General features: G+C 39.0%; 1 protein-coding gene across 6 annotated transcripts in view; it reads left to right on the top strand.

Moving 5' to 3' along the window:
* Nucleotides 1-23,397, top strand: part of CSNK2A1 (casein kinase 2 alpha 1) — a 57,465-nt gene that overhangs the window by 4,301 nt on the left and 29,767 nt on the right. Inside the window, exon 2 of one of the 6 annotated variants that reach the window (XM_081256556.1) lies at nucleotides 13,207-13,323. The exons of 4 other annotated variants lie outside the window; for them this stretch is intronic. The gene's annotated coding sequence lies outside the window, so the exon portion shown is untranslated. Of the gene's footprint in view, nucleotides 1-13,206; nucleotides 13,340-23,397 lie in introns of all 6 variants that reach the window. One more of the 6 variants, XM_081256557.1, reaches the window with a different exon arrangement.

The following is a 23,397-nucleotide window of genomic DNA, read 5'->3' as shown; positions in this document are numbered from 1 at the left end:
AGAAAACTAATTCGAGGGGTTTTGCTGATTTTATTTAAGAATCTTTGGGGGATTATTTTCTAGAGAACAAAGGCAGCAAAGATTATTCTGTAGTGATTTGGTTCTGGAAGACTTCACAGAATAATGGTGTTGAGAGGAACCTAGGCCTCTTCCCTAGATGTTTAAGCATCCTGTTACTGTCATTAGATGCAATTTGAAGGGGCTAAATGACCAGCTCAGTAAAACGTAGATTCTAGAGCTCTAGGCCATTCTGGTAGAATTTCTATAAATTGATAATTCTTCCATGCCTCTGATAAACGTCTTGGATAATTCCTTCATTCATCTTTATCGGCTGAATAAGGCATTGAGTTTATTTGACAACCCTTTGTAGACTTAATTCCTATTTTTTAGAAGAGATGGAAATGAGTGATTATTTTTTATGAATGGATAACCACTACTATATATAGTAGTCTGTCTGGTCTTTCATACCTCCCACCCCAACCCAAAGTTGTCGTAAGGTCTTTTCTCCCTGTCATTGTCATTTGAGGTTAGTAAGATTTGGGTGTATAACTAAATCACTTTGCTGTACACCTGAAACTATTACAATATTGTAAATCAACTATACTTCAATTTCTAAAAAAGCCAATACAGTTAAAAAAAAAGAATAAAGTTTGGTGATCATAATTGCAGAATAGAGTTCTAGCTTTTAAGAAAGGCTTTTTTGTTGTTTATCTGTATGCTATTGATTAGATTCATAAAACGTGGACTCTCAACTTTAGTGAAGGGAACTTCAGAGGATGGAGGAAATAAGGCAGTTTCTCTTTGAGTTAGTTACCTGAATAGAAGGATGATTACAGAATTAGAGCATTTCAGGGTACGAAGGACTTTTGTGATTATCTGTTTGACTTTTAGGTTTAGAGTAAAAGAAATTGGGCCACATGAAGGTTAAGTGACTAAACCAAGTATCTCAGCCCTACAGCTGGCCTAGAATCCTGGTCCAGGCAATGGGGATTCATGGCTTTTAAACTATATTCCCTGTGTACCCCTGCCTTGTCCTTTTTTTAGATTTTACCTTAGGTTATCTCTCTGTGCCTCAGTTTCCTCATGAGGGTCATTGTGAAGATTAGTTGAGATAATGCACGTAACACATTTAGCATAGTACCTAACACAGTTAAATGCCCAAAAGATGTTCACTGTTATAACATTTATGATAATTGTTTTGACAACTGTATGGCAGCTTTTACGTAAATATTACAGTACAATTTGTACAAGTTCAGAAACTGAGAATGATATGATTTGGCATTGGATTAGGTAAGGAATTAGCATTTTAAGGTAATGCTTGTGATACTTGGTTTAAAATGAGAAACCGGATTTGATCGTCGGTCTATCACAATTCATTGGGTGACTTGGGCCAAGTTTGTTTCACAAGGGTGTTAGTGTGTTCATACACGTAAATTTCTTTGAACTCTTAAGATGGATAGTTTCAAAGGTAGTACTATATCATTTAGTTGTTTCTTATGAGAGAGAAATCTAGGCCAGCTAGCTTTTCAAATGAAGAAATTCCTCTAGGATTATTAAGAAAAGGAACTGCTGTCATTTGTCACTGTAACAAATATTTACATAGGGTTATAGACAACTGGTAGTTTTTCTTAAATATTTGGTATGATCCAGGGTAGATTGCAGCTGACCAATTTGTTGAGCAAACTTTTTTTCCTTTACATTATAGAAATCAGACTGAGTTTTTTTAAAAGTTTAAGGTGAAAGAATTAACAGTATCATACTAGGAGTGAGATTTCACTGGTTTCTACAAATTCTGTGTCTTTCAGCCTTAGACATAAGTGTACTTAGCAATGGTTACTGTCGTGGGCAAGCTTTTTTTACATTAATGGTGATAGTGTTTTCTTGCATAGGGTTTTCTTGCGTAGGTTTCTTGGTTTTAGGGTTAAATACCAGGGTACACTTAGAATAATGTTTTATAATTTTATGTGTCACATCTTAAACGCCTTTATATTGGCCACTTTTTTCTTTTCATACTTTCTGGTCTTGTGGATTTTCTGACAGGTTTTTATTAGCTGAAACATTTTAATCTGCTTGGAAAAGTGAACACTTGAAATTTTTCTGAAGTTATGACTAATGCACTAATGGGCATTTCTCAATTTAGCTAGCTCATTAATATTATATAATTTTTAAGAAAGCAACCTTGTTAAAAATGAATGTGTAAATTATTTTCCTAAAAATTTAATCATGTCATATCAGAAAGTACAAACTAGCCATTTGGCTTTATTGAATTTATAACCAGTTTTAAACAATGTTACTCTTTCAACAAGCCCTGAGTTCTTGCTACATTTCAGGTAGGTGCTGTGCTGAAGCTAAATTATCCCTGACATCAAATTTAGCCCTGAGGCTAAATTATCCCTGACATTGTAAATTTGTCCAGTGACATTTTGTAATAATGCATCATTCCATAACTTAGTAGCTTTCTGGAGTGTTTTCTTATGAAAACTCCTTTGGCTTTGTATCTTAGGTGTAGTTTCTGAAACAGCTGCAGAAATTTGGTGGGCAGTGGATTGAGAATTCCTCATTCTGAATGGAATTCTTTAACAGATTACTGGGAGGACTGGGGGAAGGAGGCAGCAGGATAGTTGGAAAGAGCTCCAGCTTTGGAGTGAGACAGACCAAGTTTGGGTTAAGTAACCAAGGTTACTTAACTTACCCTTAAGCCTGGATTTTGTCATCTCTGCAGTTAGGATAACAACTACCTTGGGCACAACTTTTTTTTTTTTTTTTTTTGGTGAGGTACGCGGGTCTCTCACTGTTGTGGCCTCACCCGTAGGCTCCGGACGTGCAGGCTCAGTGGCCATGGCTCACGGGCCCAGCCGCTCCGTGGCATGTGGGATCTTCCCAGACCAGGGCACGAACCCGTGTCCCCTGCATCAGCAGGCGGACTGTCAACCACTGCGCCACCAGGGAAGCCCAGCACAACTTATTTATTAGCCTTCTGTTTCTTCATCTGTAAAATGGGGGTCAGTACTTACCTCAGAATATTCTTGTGAGGATTAATAGCTAAAGTGCCAGCTAATGTTATCTCAGGGTAACTCTGAGTATTAAAGGAGATAATTTATAAAATGCCAGGTGCCTTTCCTTTCCCTGTCAGTGAAGACAGTGTGTTCATTGCCAGTGCTGCTGTACTTCTGTTTCTGGTGTGGCCTGCTGGGTGGGTGAGGTACTGAATTGCTGCTGTTTAGGGGTGGGTCAGTATGTAACTCATGCCCAGTGTAGATTGCCTCAGTTACTCACCTTCAGTGTGCATTGCCAAAGTGGTTATCTGGTCTTGGTGAATCTAGGGTTCTCTTGCTTCTAGATAGAGAAGTGAATCTTCCCATCGCAGACTTGGGGAAAGTTCAAGCTTTGCTCACCTGTAGACTTGTGAACCTGGGATCAGAGGCCTTATTCCCAGTGGTTCTTTGATCACAGTTTGGGAATTAGCTTTTGTGTGTTTGGAGGAGAACTTTTTCCTGCATTAACATGTTCTCTGTGTCTTGCTCTCTCAGGTAATCCACTAACGTGCTTTCTTTGCTCTGTATTCTTAAATCATACATACACTCCTTAGGCAGAGCAGGAACCTGTCTTTATCAGTACTTTACAGTACTCTGTATTTATGACTCTATAGAATGAATACAAATAGCCATCTGCCTTGGGAGTTGTTCTTCCATCTTTTCAAACGTGATTTTGTATACCACTGTGACCTGGTGGCCAGCCCATTCAGATAGGAGAATAATGAAGACTCCAGATTGTTGAAACTCATATCCCTCACCCCTCACCTTGCCTCCAGATTTAAAGCAATCCATTTCATTGTCATATTACAAAGGTAAGCCGTTGTTGAATCAGTGTGCAGAATTGGGGAATTAGTGTTGAATTAGTGAAAATAACCTATTTAGGCTTTGAAACCTAACATTTGACTTGGGTTCAAATCTGGCCTCTGCCACTTAGTATCCTTGTGACTTTTGGCAGGTTATTTAACCTCTTAATCTATGTTTATTTCTAAAAAGAGAATCTACATCTCATACCACATCTAGTTTATAAGAGGCATTCAAATGATAGTTATTACATACATAGATGGACTCTACTTTAGATTACTCTAGGTCGCAAATGAATCTTTTTTTTTTCCAGAGGGTTGTGGCCAGTGGAATAAAGCTTCAGATTGTGACTTTATTTCGCTCGTGTTGCCTGGTAAAAAGATACACAGATGATAGCTTCTTTGCCCATCGTTTATTATATTTTGTATTATTGGAGGCTACTGTACTTCAAACTTATGTCAAGTGTTTGAGATATAACTGTTAATTCAAATCAAACCAAACTGCTTGGGTTTTTTTGTTTTTTGTTTTATTGAAGTGTAGTTGATTTACAGTGTTTCAGGTGTACAGTAAAGTGATTCAGAGATATATATATAATATATATTATTTATATATATATAATTTTTTTTCATATTCTTTACCATGCTTAGGTTTTCTTATAATTCTTCCCTTCACTGGAAGACCTCCCACTGTTGCTATGTTATTTATGTAACACTGACACTTTGATTCCTTTTCTGGCTTAAAGGTGGAGAAATGAAATTCACACAGAAGGCCCAAATGCTAATTTTTTTTGTGATTCCATACTTGCTGGTTTGTTTTATGGAAATGCCTGAGTGTATTGCCTTTAAAGCAAGAATCCTGTGAGTTTTGCAGATGGGAATAAAAATAAGGACCAGTGATATATTAAGATTATAATGTCTTGAAATCCTGCAGGGTTATGCAAGCAGTAACTTGATAACTTCATGAAGTTATCGGGTGTTATTGTGAATATTTATATTCTGAATTCAGACCCTTAACAGGGCCCGAAAAAACTGATACTCTTGGCTTTGAACAGGTAGTTTTCTTGCTTATTCAGTGTGCACTTGGAGTCTTGGGATTTGAGGGTTGGAGTGGGTATGGGGAACTGTCAAGGAGCTATTTGTTAACCTTTTTGGCCTGTTTATTTTTCCCCGATTAAAAAAAAAACATTATATGGCGTTAGTTTGATAAAGTAGAGAAAAAAAAGATAGCTTCATTTAATCTTACATTCATTTTCCCGACTAATCTATTTCCTTTTGATTTATTTCAAGCTATAGGGTTAGGAGGTTTAGGTTGTTTTTGTTTTCTTGTGCCAATGACCTCCAAATAGATGATCTCCCAGAAGGAATGGTAGTATATTAGTGAACTGTACTTGAAAACTGCAAAAGGTGATTGCTTATCTCTTGAAATAAAGGGGAGCTATGAAGTAAAGGGGAGCTATGAAATAATAGTAATAGTTTTCTCAGCCTACTTGCATGGATTTTGACTATTGAGCTTACGATCTCTTTAGGTTAATTAAATCAGAATTTTTCAGCCAATGGACTATATCAGGGAGAGTTACAGAAGTGCTGAGATTCTGGTCCCCTCAGCCTTCTGGCCATTTGTGCAGGGTACAGGGCCTCCAAGCCAGTGATCTTAGGTCCAAAGGTCTTGATCCTTTATCCAAGTCTGCCATATAAATATTTTCTCTTTGTGTTTTGACTTTTTAAAAGCTGTAAGCCCTAATTCAGAAAGTTCAGTAATTGAGTATCTTAACAGTTTTAAGACTCTAGGGGATTCCAGTCTTAAAGTAGTCTTGGCTTTAAGTTTAGAAAAAACCATTTTAAAATCTCTGACCCTGAAGCAATTCTCTTTCCATGTATATTTCAGGGGATATACTTTATTTATTTATTTATTAAGTTTATTTGTTTTATTTATTTATTTTTGGCCGTGTTGGGTCTTCACTGCTGTGCGCAGGCTTTCCCTAGTTGCGGTGCACGAGGGCTACTGTTCGTTGCGGTGCAGTCTTCTCACTGTGGTGGCTTCCCTTGTTGTGGAGCACAGGCTCTAGGCACACAGGCTTCAGTAGTTGCAGCATGTGGGCTTCAGTAGCTGTGGCTCGCAGGCTCTAGAACGCAGGCTCAGTAGTTGTGGCGCAAGGGCTTGGTTGCTCCGCGGCATGTGGGATCTTCCTGGACCAGGGCTCGAACCCTTGTCCCCTGCATTGGCAGGTGGACTCTTAACCACTGCGCCACCAGAGAAGCCTCAGGGGATATACTTCAAAGTGTAAGATTAAACAATTAAAGTTAGGACACTTGTAAAGAAATTCAATTTCTTATTTTTTTAAGCAGTAATGGAAGGCAAAACTGAAGTTCCCTTGTGTAAAACTGGTGTCCTCCCCTGACTCTGAATGCCACTGTATCTTTTCTGAAGCTGACATTTTGTTAATCATTCATCAAGCATGGGTCTCATGCTGGAACATAAATAAATTGAAGCCTAGAATACATTGTCTTCCCCTCTTCCTTCAGGAAAAAATGGGATATGCGTAACTTGAGAAATTTAATTGTTTAGTATTTATGTAAATTATCAAGTTAACCTTTTTTTTTTTTTTTTTTTTTTTTGCTGCTCGCCTTGAGTGATCTTAGTTCCCTGACCAGGGATCGAACCCGTGCCCCCTGCAGTGGAAGCACGGAGTCCTAACCACTGGACTGCCAGGGAATTCCCATCAAGTTAACCTTTTAAAATTGACATTTTGCAATGTGAAAAATGTACCTTTCCTTTTGTCTAATTCAGCGATTCTTAGTTTTCCTGGGGTTTACAGATTTCTCTGAGCCTGTAATGAAAGCTCCTGATCTTTTCTTCAAAAAAATGTACCTGTACAGTGCTACTTTGTATATGCTTTAGGGAGTTAATGGACCTCTGATCTCATTGATAAACTCCATTTTGAAATAATTTGTATGGTCCAAATAGCAGTTTCCCCTTTTTATTATTTTTAATACAGTAACACTTGCATGACTTATTTGTCACAGTATTCTTTTTTTTAATTGAAGTGTAGTTGATTTACAACGCTGTGCCAATCTTTGCTGTACAGCAAAGTGACTCAGTTATACACATACGTACATTCTTTTTTAAATATTCTTTTCCATTATGGTTTATCCCAGGAGATTGGATATAGTTGTCTGTGCTATACAGTAGGACCTTGTTGTTTATCCATTCTGAATGAATAGGTTGTGTCTACCAACCCCAAATTCCCAGTCCATTCCTCTCCCCCTCCCCCCCGGCAACCACAAATCTGATCTCTATGTCTGTGAGTCTGTTTCTGTTTTGTAGGTAGGTTCATTTGCACCATATTTTAGATGCCACATATAAGTGATATCATATGGTATTTGTCTTTCCTCTTTCTGACTTACTGCACTTACTATGATAACTGCACTCTAGTTGCATCCGTGTTGCTGCAAATGGCATTATTTTGTCATTTTTTATGGCTGAGTAGTATTTCATTGTATATATGTACTACATCTTCTTTATCCATTCATCTGTCAATGGACATTTAGGTTGTTTCCGTGTTTTGGCTATTGTGAATCGTGCTGCTGTGAACATAGGGGTGCATGTATCTTTTTGAATTATACTTTTGTCCCGGTATATGCCCAAGAGTGGGACTGCTAGATCATTCTATTTTTAGTTTTCTGAGGAACCTCCATACTGTTCTCCATAGTGGGTGTACCACCTTACATTCCTCCCAACAGTGTAGGAGGGTTCCCTTTTCTCCACACCCTCTCTAGCATTTATTTGTAGACTTTTTAACGATGGCCATTCTGATTGATGTGAGATGGTAACCTCATTGTAGTTTTGATTTGCATTTCTCTAATAATCAGTGATGTTGAGCATCTTTTCATGTGCCTCCTGGCCATCTGTATGTCGTCTTTGGAAAAATGTCTGTTAAGGTCTTCTGTCCATTTTTTGGTTGTTTTCTGTTATTGAGTTGTATGAGCTGTTTGTATATTGTAGAAATTAAGCCCTTGTCGGTTGCATCATTTGCACATATTTTCTCCTAGACTGTAAGGTGTCTTTTCATTGTTTTTTGTTTTTTTGTTTGTTTGTTTATGGTTTCCTTTGCTGTGTAAAAGCTTGTAAGTTTGATTAGATCCCATTTGTTTATTTTTGTTTTTATTTCTATTGCCTTAGGAGACTGACCTAAGAAAACATTGGTACGACTTATGTCAGAGGGTTTTGCCTATGCTCTCTTCTAGGAGTTTTATGGTGTCATGTCTTAGTCTTTATGCCATTTTGAGTTTATTTTTGTGTATGATGTGTTCTAACTTCAGTGGTTTACATTGCAGCTGTCCAACTTTCCCAGCACCACTTGCTGAAGAGACTGTCTTTTTTCCATTTTATATTCTTGCCTCCTTTGTCAAAGATTAATTGACTGTAGGTGTGTGGATTTATTTCTGGGCTCTCTGTTCTCTTCCACTGATCTGTGTGTCTGTTTTTATACCGATAGGACACTGTTTTGATTACTGTAGCTTTGTAGTATTGTCTGAGGTCTGGGAGAGTCATACCTCCTGCTTTGTTTTTGTTCCTCAGGTGTCACAGTATTCTTTCAACAAATATTTCTGAAAGGTATTCTATGTCAGCTTCTGTGGTAGATTCCTCAGGATACAAAGGCACTCTTCACTACTTTTGGAGCTTTGTTTAGCTAGGGCAACAGATGTGTAAACAGTACAGTGACACTGCTAGATGGAAAAGGTAAGCAAAGTGTGCTGTTGGAGTACAGAGGAGGGGTCTTGATCATTAGAAATTTTCTGTAAATCTGTGGTTAGGTCTGTATTTCTTAATTGGCAAAAAGCATACTGCAAAGTACTCCAAGGTGTTTTTTGTTAAGTTCTAACCGGACTAGTAATGGAAACTAAATCAAGGAGCAAATGGTGTTAAGTTGAGAGCTTAAACCGGCTTGCTGTTGCATCTGATAATGCTGAATGTCTTCTTTGCCCATATTTTTCCCCAGTTACCTTTTTAAAATATATCATTTTTAATTTACTTATATATTTATAAATTTATATATTTAGTATAGAGCAGGGATTGCTAACTGAAATACTTGCAGGAGTCGAGCCAGTAAGATAAATGTATAGAGTTGTCCAGGTTTACCTGTGGCATCTTCCAGTGGGTTGGTTTTAGAGCCCTTTGTTGGATAATCACCGTTAGCAGATCCAAGTGATTTTGTCAGTGCAGGAATGCAGAATCACTGTTACCAGAAAGACAGATCTTTTCTCCTTCCTTCTTAAGAGAAACTGAAGGTTGATTTGTTTTTTACTGTTGGCAACCAAGTCACACTTAGAAATATTTATTATGAAAATCTTTAACAAATAATTGAACTTAATATCTGATTCACTTTTTTTTTTTTTTTTTTTTTTGCGGTACGCAGGCCTCTCACTGTTGTGGCCTCTCCCGTTGCGGAGCACAGGCTCCGGACGCGCAGGCTCAGCGGCCATGGCTCACAGGCCTAGCCGCTCCGCGGCATGTGGGATCTTCCCGCACTGGGGCACGAACCCGTGTCCCCTGCATCGGCAGGCCAACTCTCAACCACTGCGCCACCAGGGAAGCCCCTGATTCACTTTTTAAAAACACTGTGGAAAACTTGCACAAGAATGTTCATAGCAGCATTACTCATAATGGCCATAAAGTGGAAACAAATGTCCATCAACTGATGAATGGATGAACAGAATGTGGTATGTCCTTACAGTGGATTCAGCCATAAAAAGGAATGAACTACTGTAAAGCTACGTCATGGATGAACCTTGAAAACATGCTAAATGAAAGAAGCCAGATACACAAGGATACATATTATGTGATTCTGTTTTTATGAAGTGTCCAGGATAGACAAATCTATAGAGACAGAAAGCAGATTAGTGATTCTTAAGAGGTGAGGGGGTATTAGGAGTGACTGCTATGGGAAATTCATTTTCTCTGGAGGTGAAGGTAATGTTCTGGAATCATATGGTAGTGATGGTTGCATGCTACAAACATACTAAAAACCACTGAATTGTACACTTTAAAATGATGGATGTGATGTTGTGTGGATTTTATCTGTTTTAAAAATTGGAAGAAAAAATACTGTGTGAGCCAAATAGGACATATATGTTTGCTATAAAGCAGAACGAATAGGCCGTGAATCTAGACAGAATATTTTAAAATCACCACCTCATTGTGACACTGTAAAAATTGCTCAGATTCACCTTCTGTAAAATGGGAAAGGTATTACCTAGGTCTTAGACTTGTTAGGTTTAAAAGTGATAAATATAAATCCCAAGGAGTAGTATAGGCATAGGCGTTCACATTTCTTTAGAATTGGAAGCTGGAAAATGTTTGCTGCCCTCTGTTCCAGCCTATTATCTGCTGTTGGCAAGTCTAGGACAACCCACCCTATTAATTATTGCTTATTGATCACCTGCAGGGAGTATCTCCTGGGTAACCTATCTCCATGATAGTGAAGGAGGGAGAGGGAGAGGATATTACGCCTTATATTCTGCAGTTTCCTCACTGTAATCAGATAGGTTAAATGACAGATCCAAGGTCATATTTGGTCCTGGTGGCTCCAGTGTTCCTGTTCTTTTAAATCCAAGGTTCGCATTTTTCAGTAATAGAGTACTGAACTGTTCCTGTAGCTCTATCCAGGATTGTACGGCACTGTGCTCATCACCTGGGTAAACTGCATGGCCTCATCAAACTTGTGGTTCCAAAGAAACATCTCTCACACGTACTGACTGGCTTCACATCTCATTGGGAAGTGATAGTATGGCTGCTGTGTGGTAACGTTTACATGCAGGACCAAAGAGCGTCTTTAAAATTGGCCGCGCATCAAATACCCATTATACTTGGACAGCCAAACTGCTTTTCTCAGTTCTGAACAGGAGCAGGTCCGTGTGCAAGGAAATTTGAGTTTTGCCAAAATACTGTCTATTACTGTCTTAATATCAGTTCATCAGACATTTATGGAACCTACCAACATGCTTAGGCACTGTGATAAACACAGGGTATATACCAAGAGAAATAAACCATGGTTCAGGTCCTTGAACTGATAGTTTAATGAGTGGGAAGTATGTAAACGAAGCACATGTGACAATGTCATAAGTACATAGGGGTGCTTTGGCACCACAGAGGAAGTATTTTGGTTCATTTTGGAGAGTTGTGGAAGGCTTCACTGTGGACGTAAAAGTTGCTGATTCTTGAAGGGTGAGTAGGATTTCCCCTAGCAAGCGGTATTGTGGAGGGCATGAAGTATAACGGCACAGAAAAGGCGGGGGGAGCATGTTCAGTACTCATTTGCTTAACATTTTGAAAAGTTTTAAACTTTTTACAAAGTGTTATGGAAATACTAAGCTGTGCAGTAGGAAGACATTAGGATAGAAAGGAGGTTGAAAACTGATAGCCAGTTACAATACTGATTGAAATGGAAATGGCTGGATATTCAGGATTTTCATTTCTTCTTGTATCAGTTTTCCTAAGTCTTTTTCCCCTAAGTATTTCAGATATGTTCTCCATGTTATCCTGTGTTTTAGGATACAGCATATGATAGGATTTCTCCCTTTTTTTAATTTAATTTAATTTTTTATTTAATTAATTAATTTTTTTTTTTTCTTTTTGCGGTATGCGGGCCTCTCACTGTTGTGGCCTCTCCCGGCCCAGCGGCCATGGCTCACGGGCCCAGCCGCTCCGCGGCATATGGGATCCTCCCAGACCGGGGCACGAACCCGTATCCCCTGCATCGGCAGGCGGACTCTCAACCACTGCGCCACCAGGGAGGCCCTAATTTTATTTTTCAAATCAGTATACAGTAAAATTGATTCCTTTTTGTGTGTACAGTTCTGTAAATTTTGACACACAGAGAGTCAAGTAACCACCATCACAACAAGGGGACAGGACAATTATATCACCTCCCTCATATTACCCAGCCTCCCACCCCTGTTCTCTGGCAACCACTGTTGTGCTCTCAGTTACTATAGTTTTATCTTTTCAGGAATGTTATATAAATGGAATCAAGCAATATATAATATTTTGAAACTGGATTCTTTCACTCAGTATTTCTTTTGAGATTCATCAAAGCTGTGTGTATCAGTAGTTAGTTCCTTTTTATTGTTGAGTAGAATTCCATTGTATGGATGGACCACAGTTTGCTTATCCATTTAAGATTCTTTGGTGATTATGAACAGAGCTGCTGTAAATCTACATGTATAGGCTTTTATGAACATAGTGAGTGGGGCTTCTGGGTTACGTGAAAATTTTTAACTTCCTAAGAAATTGCCAAACTGTTTCCAGAAGGGCTTTGTTATACTATTTTGCATTCCTACTAGCAATGTAAGATCTCTCTAGCACCTAGTATTGTCCACATTTAACTTTTAATTTGAAGTAATTTCAGATTTACAGAAGAGTTGCAAAGATAGAATCCTCATATACCCTTCAGCCAGCTTCCCCTAATGTTAACGTATCACATAACCATGACACTTTATTAAAACTAAGAAATTAACACTGATACAGTACTATTAACTAAACTGTGGACTTTATTTGGATTTTACCAGTTATGTCGTTTTTCTGTTCCAGGATCCAGTCCAAGATACCAAATTACATTTAGTTGTTTTGTCTCCTCTAGTCTGTGACAGTTTCTCAGTCTTTCCTTGATTTTCAAAGCTTTGACAGTTTTGGAGAAGACTGGTGAGATTTGTAGAATGTCCTTCAATTTAGGTTCTAATCTTTTTCTAATCTCTAATCATGATTAGATTATGGTTATGGCTTTTTGAGAATGCCACAGAGGTGATGTGCTCTTCTCATTACATATTTAGGGTATATGATATTAACATAACTGATCTTTAGTGATGTTTAGATAGTGTCTGCCAGGTTTCTGCACTGTAGAGTTGCTATTTCTCCCTTTCCATACTTATTCATTAGAAGGGCTTTCCTAAGTCCAACGCACCTTCAAGAGAAGGAACATTAAGCTACACCTCCTCGAGGGAGGCATATCAAATAATTTGTGGACATATGTTAAAACCATCATAGTAGTTAGTGAGTATCCTGGAGGAGATACTTAGAGGCTATGCAAATATCCTATTCTCTTAAAAATTTTACTAACCAATTTTAGCATCAGTCAGTGGATCTTGCCTGTGGCGATTACTGTGCTGATCTAATGGTAATTTTCTATTTCTTTTTTGCTTTCTACATGTGTAAGTTGAATTCTTGTATAAGGAAGATTTTTTAAATTTATTAAATCATTTATTTATATAGTGTGGACTCGAGGATGTTTATTTTATTCTTTGGGGTTACTATCTAATACTGTCATTATATTTTATTCAAATGGTTCAAGCTTTTGCACTTGGAACTCTTTCAGGTTGGCTCCCATGTCCCTTTGACTACAAGATTTGCCAGGCTATCCTATGTTTTCCCTGCCTCGATCCTAGAATCAGCCGTTTCTCTAAAGAGCCCGCCTTCCTTTTATTGGAGAAAGGTATTGAGAAACCAAGGTTTGGACACTATTCTTTTTTTTTTTTTTTTTTGCGGTATGTGGGCCTCTCACCACTGTGGCCCCTCCCATTGTGGAGCACAGGCTCCGGACGTGCAGGCTCAGCGGCCATGGCTCACGGGCCCAGCCACTCCGCGGCATGTGGGATCTTCCCGGACCGGGGCACGAACCTGCGTCCCCTGCATCAGCAGGCGGACTCTCAACCACTGTGCCACCAGGGAAGCCCTGGACACTATTCTTGTTGCTACTCATTGACACTACTTCTAGGTGCTCTTAGTGGACAGAACTAGGAATTTGCATCCAGAAATGTCCGCTGTTCGTGGTGCACAGTTCTATGGGTTCTAACAATACTTAGAGTAATAAATCCACCTCTGCAGTATTAAACAGAACAGTTGCATTTCCATGTGTCAGTCACTCATGTTCTGTCTTCATAGTTTTGCCTTTTTCAGTATGTCATATAAATGGAAACATACAATACCTAGCTTTTTGGTTCTGGCTCCTTAACAAAATATATTTAAGATTCATCCATGTTGTTGTACAAATCAATAGTTTGTTTCCCATTGTATGATTATACCACCATTTATTTATCCATTCACTTGTTGGACATCTTGGTTGTTTCCATTTTTTTGCAATTATGAATAAAGCTGCTGTCAACACTTGCATACAGGTTTTTGTGTGAACATAGATTTTCAGTTCACTTGAGTAAATACCTAGGAGTGGGAATGCTGAGTTATATGGTGTTTAACTTTATAATCAGTGGCCAAATTTTTCCAAGATTGCTATACCGTGTTGCGTTTTCATCAAGAATGAATTAGTTTTTGTTGCTCCTAATTAGTTTCTGTTACATCCTCAGCAGCTTTTGGTGTCGTCAAATTTTTATTTTTAAGGTATTTTAATAACTCTGTAGTGGATCTCATTTTAATTTGATCTTCTGTGAAGTGTCTGTTCACATCTTTTGCTTGTTTTTTTTTTTTTTGGGGGGGTTTTTGGGTTTTTTTGCGGTACGCGGGCCTTTCACTGTTGTGGCCTCTCCCGTTGCGGAGCACAGGCTCAGCAGCCATGGCTCATGGGCCCAGCCACTCTGCGGCATGTGAGATCTTCCCGGACCGGGGCACGAACCTGTGTCCCCTGCATCGGCAGGCGGACTCTCAACCACTGCACCACCAGGGAAGCCCCCTTTTGCTTGTTTTTTAATTGGAGTGTTTTCTTATTGTTGAGTTCTTTGTATTTCATACATGCAAGTCCTTTATCAGGTATGTGATTTGCAAATATATTCTATCTGTGGCATTTTTTTTTTTTTTTTTTAATTTTATTTATTTATTTATTTATGGCTGTGTTGGCTCTTCGTTTCTGTACGAGGGCTTTCTCTAGTTGTGGCAAGTGGGGGCCACTCCTCATCGCGGTGCGCAGGCCTCTCACTATCGCGGCCTCTCTTGTTGCAGAGCGCAGGCTCAGTAATTGTGGCTCACGGGGCTAGTTGCTCCGCGGCATGTGGGATCTTCCCAGACCAGGGCTCGAACCCATGTTCCCTGCATTAGCAGGCAGATTCTCAACCACTGCGCCACCAGGGAAGCCCTGTGGCATTTTTTTCATTCTGTTCACAGGGTCTTTTACAGAGCAGAAATGTTTTAGTGTTGATGAGGTCCAGTTTTTCAGGTTTTACTTTTATGGATTGTGCTTTTGGTGTCATGTAAAGAACTCTGCCTAATCTCAAATCACAAGATTTTCTTATAAAGGTTTGATCATTTTACATTTAGATCCACAATCCATTATGAGTTGTTTTTTTTTATAAGGTGTGAGGTTTAGATTGAAGGTTGTGATTTTGTATATGGGTCACCAAGTTTCCCAAGACTATTTACAGAAAAGATTATCCTTTCTTCATTGAACTGCTTTTCCACCTTTGTCAAAAATCATTTGGCCATATTTGTGTGGGTCTATTTCTATACCTCATTCTGTTCTATTGATTTATGTTTTATCCCTTTGCTAATGACACAGGTTTAAAAACTGTAAGCTTTGCAATAAATAACTTAAAATTAGATCGTATGATTCCTTTAGCTTTATTTTTCTTTTTCAAGACTGGTTTGGTTATTCTGGTTCACTTGGATTTCTTTTTTAATCCAGTCTGACAGTCTTTTGTCTTTTACCAGAATGATTTATTTCATTTATATTTAATATAATTAGTCATATTTGTGTAACTTTTTTCTCTGTTTCTTATGTTCTGGGGTTTTTTCTTCTTTTTTCTTACCTTTTTTTGGATTCTTCTTATTCAATTCCCCCCCCCACCGCCAATCTTTCTAGTTTGGAAATACATGGTATTTTTGTTCTATCAGTAAGATACCATCGTAAATATTGTAACTTGGAGCCATAACTTACCGAAGATTTTTTTTGAACTTTTCCATAAATTTTGCTCTTCATTTTCTCTTTCAATTCAAACCTTCCAAATGGGATTATTGTTCCTTATTTTCTTTCTTTAGAGATATTTACTGGATGTAGATTTTTTTTTTTCCCCAGTACGCGGGCCTCTCACTGTTGTGGCCTCTCCCATTGTGGAGCACAGGCTCCGGACGCGCAGGCTCAGCAGCCATGGCTCACGGGCCCAGCCGCTGCGTGGCATGTGGGATCTTCCCGGACCGGGGCACGAACCCGCATACCCTGCATCGGCAGGCGGACTCTCAACCACTGTGCCACCAAGGAAGCCCATGGATCTAGAATTTTAATGTGGCAGCGGGTTTTTTTCCCCTCAGCACACTATAGGTATTAAACTGTCTTGGCTTCATTGTTGCTTTTGGAGAAAACTGTTTTAATGTTGCTTCTTTGAATGCAGTCTGTCTTCTCTGCTTGCTTTTCAAATTTCTCTTTATCTTCGGTTTTTCTTCTGTTTTATTGCATGATTAGTTGTGATTTCTTTTTATTGATCTTGTATGGTATTTGTTGGCTACTGGAATGTGATTGTGTCTAATTGCTTCTGGGACTTTCTCAACTGTTAACCTCTTCAGCTATTGCCTCTGCCCTGTCCCATTTTCTCCTTTTCTTCTAGTTCCAATTAAAAGTATATCAAACTACTTCACAGTGTTATTCTTCTCTTATTTTTTCATAGTTTTGACCTTTCTGCTACACTGGGGATAATTTCTAGCCTGTTTTCTAGTTCCTTAGTTTTCTCTTCATCCTTTTGAATCTACCTTTTTTTTTTTTTTTTTTTTGGCCCCGCCACGCAGCTTGTGGGATCTTAGTTCCCTGACCAGGGATTGAACCAGCGCCCTCCATATCAAGAGTGTGGAGTCCTAACCACTGGACCACCAGAGAGTTCCCTGAATCTACTGTTAAATCAGCCCATTTCAGTCACTTCTTATTTCTGAAAGTTCTGTTTTGTTCTTCCATGTTTTGAAATCTGCTGTTACTTTTTAAGTATCCTGTTCCCTGCAGATATTCTGAAACTTATTGCTGTAAGCATAGTCCACATAGTTGTTAAGTCTCTGTGGGTTTTTTCTGTTGTCTGTTCTTTTCTGCCAGTCTAACTATTGGAGTCTTCAACACCTAGTTATCTTTGATTACAAGTTGGATATTGTATATGAAAAATTATTTGTAGGATTCATTTGAAGCCCACAGCAAGCTTGTTCATGTCAGGGGTATCTGTGGACATTACTGGTCCAGGGACCACCTTAAAACAAGCTTTAGATCAGACATTCCCTCCAAAGGGCTATAGTTCTTCCCTGGATCTTCTACTCGCTGTTCACTCCCACCCTAAGATTGTAACTCTCAAGTCTCAGCTTATTATGTTGAGGGCCTCGTCTTTATCCTCCCTCCCTCCCTTCTTTCCTACCTTCAGTTTATTTATTTATCTATTTATTTATTATGAGGAGGGACTCCTCACCTTGTGAGAGCCCTGGGCTTTGGTTTCTGTCAGAGCAAAATTCTAATTCTCAGGGATCAACAAAGACGCTTTGGGCTTCCTTGCTTGCTTACTGCTCTGGGTTCTCATTTTCTCTTCACTTTTGGCTATATGCTTGTCGGTGTTATTTAAGAGAGAGAGAGAGAGAGAGAGAGTGTGTGTGTGTGTGTGTCTGTGTGTGTGTGTGTGTGTGTGTCTGTGTGTGTGTGTTTTAATCCATTCTCTTTGGTTCTCAGTAGGAGAGTTGACCTGAATAACCTAGCCCGCCATTACTGAAGACAGGAAAGCTACCTGCAAAAATCTTCACTTTGAAAACTGAGAAGCGGTCACACTTTCAGGGATTGTCTACAAGCTCTAGCTACTTGTCCTTTCTAGGCATTTTGCTTTGTGACCTCTGCAATAGAACTGATTTGTTAGAGGAGTGGAGAAAGGAAGAGAATGAGATCTAAAGTGCAGTGGTTGTGAATTAATCATTGTTTCGGGGGAGAGGGCCACATATAGTAACAGTTGAGCAGAGTGCACTAGTGTTTTCCACCGTAGGTGTTAAAAGGTTGTTGATCTGATGTGCTTCTTATAGAGGATAACAGGGTGTGCCAGCTTTTGGTCATTTTGGGATACAAAGTTATAGGTCTTTAAAATTCCTAACTTAAAGAAAGAATTGTGCTTTACAATTTGTTGTATTGGTGTTTCTCATCTGAATAATTCCTGTGCATCCTTCAAAACTGAGCTTAGGGCTTCCCTGGTGGCGCAGTGGTTGAGAGTCCGCCTGCCGATGCAGGGGACACGGGTTCGTGCCCCGGTCTGGGAAGATCCCACATGCCGCAGAGCGGCTAGGCCCGTGAGCCATGGCTGCTGGGCCTGCGCATCCGGAGCCTGTGCTCTGCAAGGGGAGAGGCCACAACAGTGAGAGGCCCGCCTACCGCAAAAAAAAAAAAAAAAAAACTGAGCTTAGATGTTATTTCTTCCCTGACTGCCTTTCCCCAAACATTGAGGTACTCCATAAATATGTATTGAATGGATGATAATGGGTTGGTGGGTGACTTCAGTTCCCTTCAATTCCTGCAGAGCACCCTGACTTGATTCTTTCAAGCACTGATCAGAGATTTTAATGGTCTGTTTTCTTTGTTGGAGGGCAGAATTACTTTCTCTTTATTCTCCAGGGCCTAGAGAAAGGATCCCTTCCTGGCAATCAAGCATGTTTCCTGGTACATAATAAGTATTAGATAAATGCTTAATGAATGAACATTCTGCTCTTGATTTTGAAAGGAGGAGATAATTGGAAATTAAGGGCAACTATGGACATTTGAAACAAGTAATTCAGATAGTATTAACTACTTATGCTTTTTTTGTGTTCATTTGACCTTCTAAACAGTGCCACTTTGAAAGGGGAAAGGACAAGTTTGTATGACTAAATGTTTGTCTTTGCTTCTACAACAAGGCAAAAACATATACGTAGTTTGTTCCACAAATCCTCTTACCAGTTTTTGCTGCCTGATTGCTAAGAAGAATTCATTCTCTGCTGCAGTGCTTCAAAGGTGTTTTTTCCTCATACAACTGCTTTTCCTCTAAACAAGTGGTCCTAAATCACGCAGTCAGTGCAATATAAGCACATTCCGCATTCTTTACTATAGAACTCTTTGTCCTGCCTGGACGAGTATGAGCTCTTGTTCATTAACTATGGTTGATCTAGGGATGGGCAGGGGAACTTTTTTTTTTTTCTTAAGATGGAGACCCTAATAAATATTAGAGTTAAAAGACATAATAAAACTGTGTCACAGTTTGAAAAATTTTTAAATTTAGAGTTCCAGAATAACCTTTTCTAGTTCTAATACTAGAAAATTGATCTATAAAACTACATTAGTACAAATGACTGATTAGACTTGTGCATTTTCTGATATTGGTCCATTCACTAAGCCTCTGATTTTCTTTTTTAGTTGCCAGATTGAAAAACAGAAATCACATGGAGTAGAAGAGATTGGAGGGAGAGACTGACTGAAGAGGGCAAAAGGAGTTTTTATTGAAATTAATTAGTTCTGTTACATTTATGTCAATAAACTTACTAGTTTCACAGTACATATTTTAGCCTGATGATTTAGTGAAGTTTTCTTTTCCTTGCATTTTATTAAAATATAGGTCAAGCAGAGCCATGTATTAATAATTGGCTTTGGTTACAGGTGTGGTCTGACTTTAGTAGGGAAAATTGTGTTGACAAGATAATTTGTCATAGTTGATTAATTGGCTTTTATTAGGCTAAGCATTGAGCAAACAAAACTTAGCCATGTCTTCAGAGTCAGTCTGAGGGCTTTTAAAATAGAATTAGTGATCTGAAATTTGAAATTATTATCCATGAAAGTTACATCTCCTTTTATGCAATACATGAGGACAGTAAGAACTAAGTAAGGTCATTTAAAATGGAAATTAGGGCTTCCCTGGTGGCGCAGTGGTTGAGAGTCCACCTGCCGATGCACGGGTTCGTGACCCGGTCCGGGAAGATCCCACATGCCACGCAGCAGCTGGGCCCGTGAGCCATGGCCGCTGAGGCTGCACGTCCGGAGCCTGTACTCCGCAATGGGAGAGGCCACAACAGTGAGAGGCCCGCGTAATGCAAAAATAAATAAATAAATAAAAATAAAATGGAAATTAAAAGGAAAGGTAATACTTTTTCTGTAAGTTATATTTTTTTAAGGTATACTTCTATTGTGAATGGTAGGTAGGAGAATTGACCTTCAGGATACTCAGGACTCAAGCACTTTTCCCAACTTTCAGCTAAGCCATTGTAAAAATTGCTGAACTAGAGTTTCTTCAGTATTCTCTTAATTCTAATTGTTGTGGGAGAAAAGTACAAATCTTAACTGTGGCCCTGTTATTTAATAGAAGAAGCTATAATGGTAGGGCGGGGAGTGAAGAGAAAATTACTCAAGAACTCTTGAGTTAGTCTTTTAATTTTCCTAGCTATGTACCAGATGACCTGAAGTGTTTAGGGGTACTCTACCTTTTGGAGGCAACTTCATTTTTATTTCATTTTTTTGAAAATAAACCAACATTGATTTGATTGACGAATAATATTTACTGGACCTCATACAAAATGCAGAGACTTGAGCTGGGTACTGTAAAATCAAAAGATGAATTAGATAATGGATCTTGACTTCAAGGAGCTAAGGGTCTAATAAGGAAATTAAGGTATGATGTAGAAAGTGATAAGTTCAGTTCGATAGGAATGAAAAGACATGAACCTTGGGGGCCAGCCATTTTGGCTTTGAATCCCAGCTCCATCTCTACTGGATATTCTTGCCAAAGCTACTGAATTTACTTAGGCTGTTTTCTTATCTGTAGATTAGGAAAAGAAATGCCTGCCACATACAATTCTGGGGGAGAGGTGTGGGGGACAGGTATTTAAAGCTGAAAAACTCTTTTAGCTCCAGACTTATAATACCCGATTGCCTTTTCAGTACCCTTTTTAATATGTCGAAGAGCCATTTTAACCTCATGTTCAAAACCTGACTTGTGAGCTCTTCCAGAATGTTTTCTGTCTCCATGAATGGCATCAACAGTCTCTCTAGCCAGAAATCTAAAAGTCACTTCCACTCCTTACCCCATTATCCAGTCCACCCAGAGCTATTGATTTTACACCATAAATTTTGTTCGTCATATTAGTTCACTTATCTCCTTTGCTACCACCATAGGTCAGGCCTTCATCATCTGTCTTACACAGGCTACTGTTGATAGCTTTCTGTTTCCCTGAAACTATTCTCTCTTGCCTGTCTCACACCCAGCCAGAGTAAACTTGTTCAAAATGTACATATGGGTCACTTTTCTGCTTAAAATTCTTCAATGAATTTTCATTATCCTTAATCTGCAGATAAAATCTTAAAGGCACATTCGTCTCACTGTTCTGCCTTGCTCATTATTGTATTCCCAAAGCCTAGCATAATACTTTTTCATAGTAGATGCTCATATATTTAAGGGATGAACAAAGGAAGGAATGTCTGAAAGAACCAAATCTGTAGTTGAGAGATTTAGGCTGTCCCTGTATTTCCTTCCTTTTAGGCTGCATGTGGATATACATACACATTTACAGCAGTACAAGTGAAATAGTATTTCTGAATAGAATAATGTTTATCTTCTTTTTTCTGTCTTTTCACATCCCCTCTTTACCCCATTCCATCACCCTCCCTCATCCCTCCCTGCACCATTTTATTTATCTGAAGTTGCTAAGCTATAGTTTAAGAAAACACACCCCACCGTCCCCCACCCCTATTTTCTTCTCCCCGCATAATTAATGAAGGCCAACTATTTGGAATTCATGTGAATGACTCTCTTACTCTAAGCAGATTATTTGGTATGCATGACAGTAAAGTGAAGCACCTCTTTGGGTTACTGCAAAGTAGCTCGTTGTCCTCCCAGTGGAGAATCAAATTCACCAGTTCATAAATTAGGTCCCAGTTGATGAGGCACAAAGCTGCAAGGGCCAGTCAAACAAGTACTTGAGAATCTCAGGAGTTTCATTAGTGAATAGCCTTGCTCTGCGCTTCTCAGAGAATGCCAAGGCCTTATGAGAGCAGAAGACTGGGTGGTAAGAGTGTGATTGATACATGGGCTAATAAATGGGAGTTGGGGAATATTTTCCATGTGAGTCAGATGATTCCCGCGGAGAAATGAGGTCTCATTTTGTAATGGCATGTCCACCCATGAGTTGGCCCTCAGAGGCTGGGAGTTAACCACAGCTCCTATAATTTCTGTACTTTGCAGAAAACTAGGAGTGAAGACCACAGGCTTTTAAGGTTAGGCTTCTGCTTATTAGTTTTCACTAAGGAGCAATGGCATAGTAATCATTCAATAATAATTTACATGTGTTCAGTGTTTTTGAGCCCTTTCTGGAAGATCATCTCACTTGAGCTTCCCTTCAGTCTGCAAGTGCAGTTAGGCAGGTTTTATAAGTGATGAATCAAAGCTGGAAGAACCCCAGTAGAGGTCCTGTAGCCAAACAGGGATTTGAACCCAGGACTCCACTGCTTGCTTCACCACATTGCATATTGCATCTAATCCCATTTATTAAATTTGTGCTGATTTTACAAACTTCTTAAGTTCATTGGGGAAGAGCTTTGAGATCCAGGGTGTCTTACAGAATATCAACAGAAAGAATAAAATACCTATAAAGGAATATAGAGACTGAAGAGAAAGATACTGTTTCGGAGAAGAAGGTAAGAATTTAAGAGTTTAGTAGTGTTAAAATTCATAAATTCCTGGGACTATTTCTGCTGGTTTAATGCTGTTGTCTATACCGTTTTGGCTATTTGCGCACTTACACACACCTTTACCCATCTCCCTAGTGTCTTTTGCTGTTGTTAGTGCAGTGATAATCATCACCAAAAAAGCCAGCAGTCCTAAAGCACAAATGACCTTGTTTCTTTGGGAAGAAGAAAAATTACAATAAAAGTGTCTGCTTTCTGGTTTTTTGCTTGTTTGGGTGTGTGTGTGTGTTTATACTTAATCGATATTAGGTAAAGATACATTAGGTTATTATCACCCAGGTGGTTTTATAAAACCAAAGAAATAAATATTTGGAAATAATTTTAAAGACGGCTTTGGTCCACGTTTTAGTAAGTATCTGAATGATTTTATTGTGTTCTGGCCATTTAAGTTGTATACATATGGGACCCCAGAGTTGAACAGAGGCAAGTTATAGGGGCTTTTATGAATTGGAGAATTCGTAGGTAGACATATGGATCTTTTGATCTCATATATTGCTGGGGGGGCGGAGTATCATTGTTTGTCACACTTTTGGAGGATAGCATTAACCCCCATCCTAGTCTTTCTTGCTTTTCCTCTAAAAGCTTTAAGCCGCTGAAATTGTGGGCATAAGGAGACATCTCTTCCGGCTTACTTTTTGGTGTAGTAGCTAAGCTCCAGCTTAAATACAACATTGGAAAGAACACGTAGATTGTTGTGAGTCTCATAGAGGTCTCAAATAGGCACAGTTCTAAACACTTCATACTTATTAGCTCATTGAATCCTCACCACAAACCTGAGAGGTGAATACAGTTACCTCTGTTTTGTAGTCTGGTTAAGTGTCGTCAGCTCCTTCTAGCTGTGTGTCCTTTGGCAAGTTACTTAACCTTTCTTTGCTTCATTTTCCTCATCTTTAAAATGGGGGTAATGGTAACTGTCCT

The sequence above is a fragment of the Mesoplodon bidens genome (assembly GCF_964165515.1).
Source record: "Mesoplodon bidens genome assembly, chromosome: 15".
NCBI lineage: Eukaryota > Metazoa > Chordata > Mammalia > Artiodactyla > Ziphiidae > Mesoplodon > Mesoplodon bidens.
Note: the sequence above shows the minus strand (reverse complement) of the source record. Positions and strands in the feature narration are given on the sequence as shown.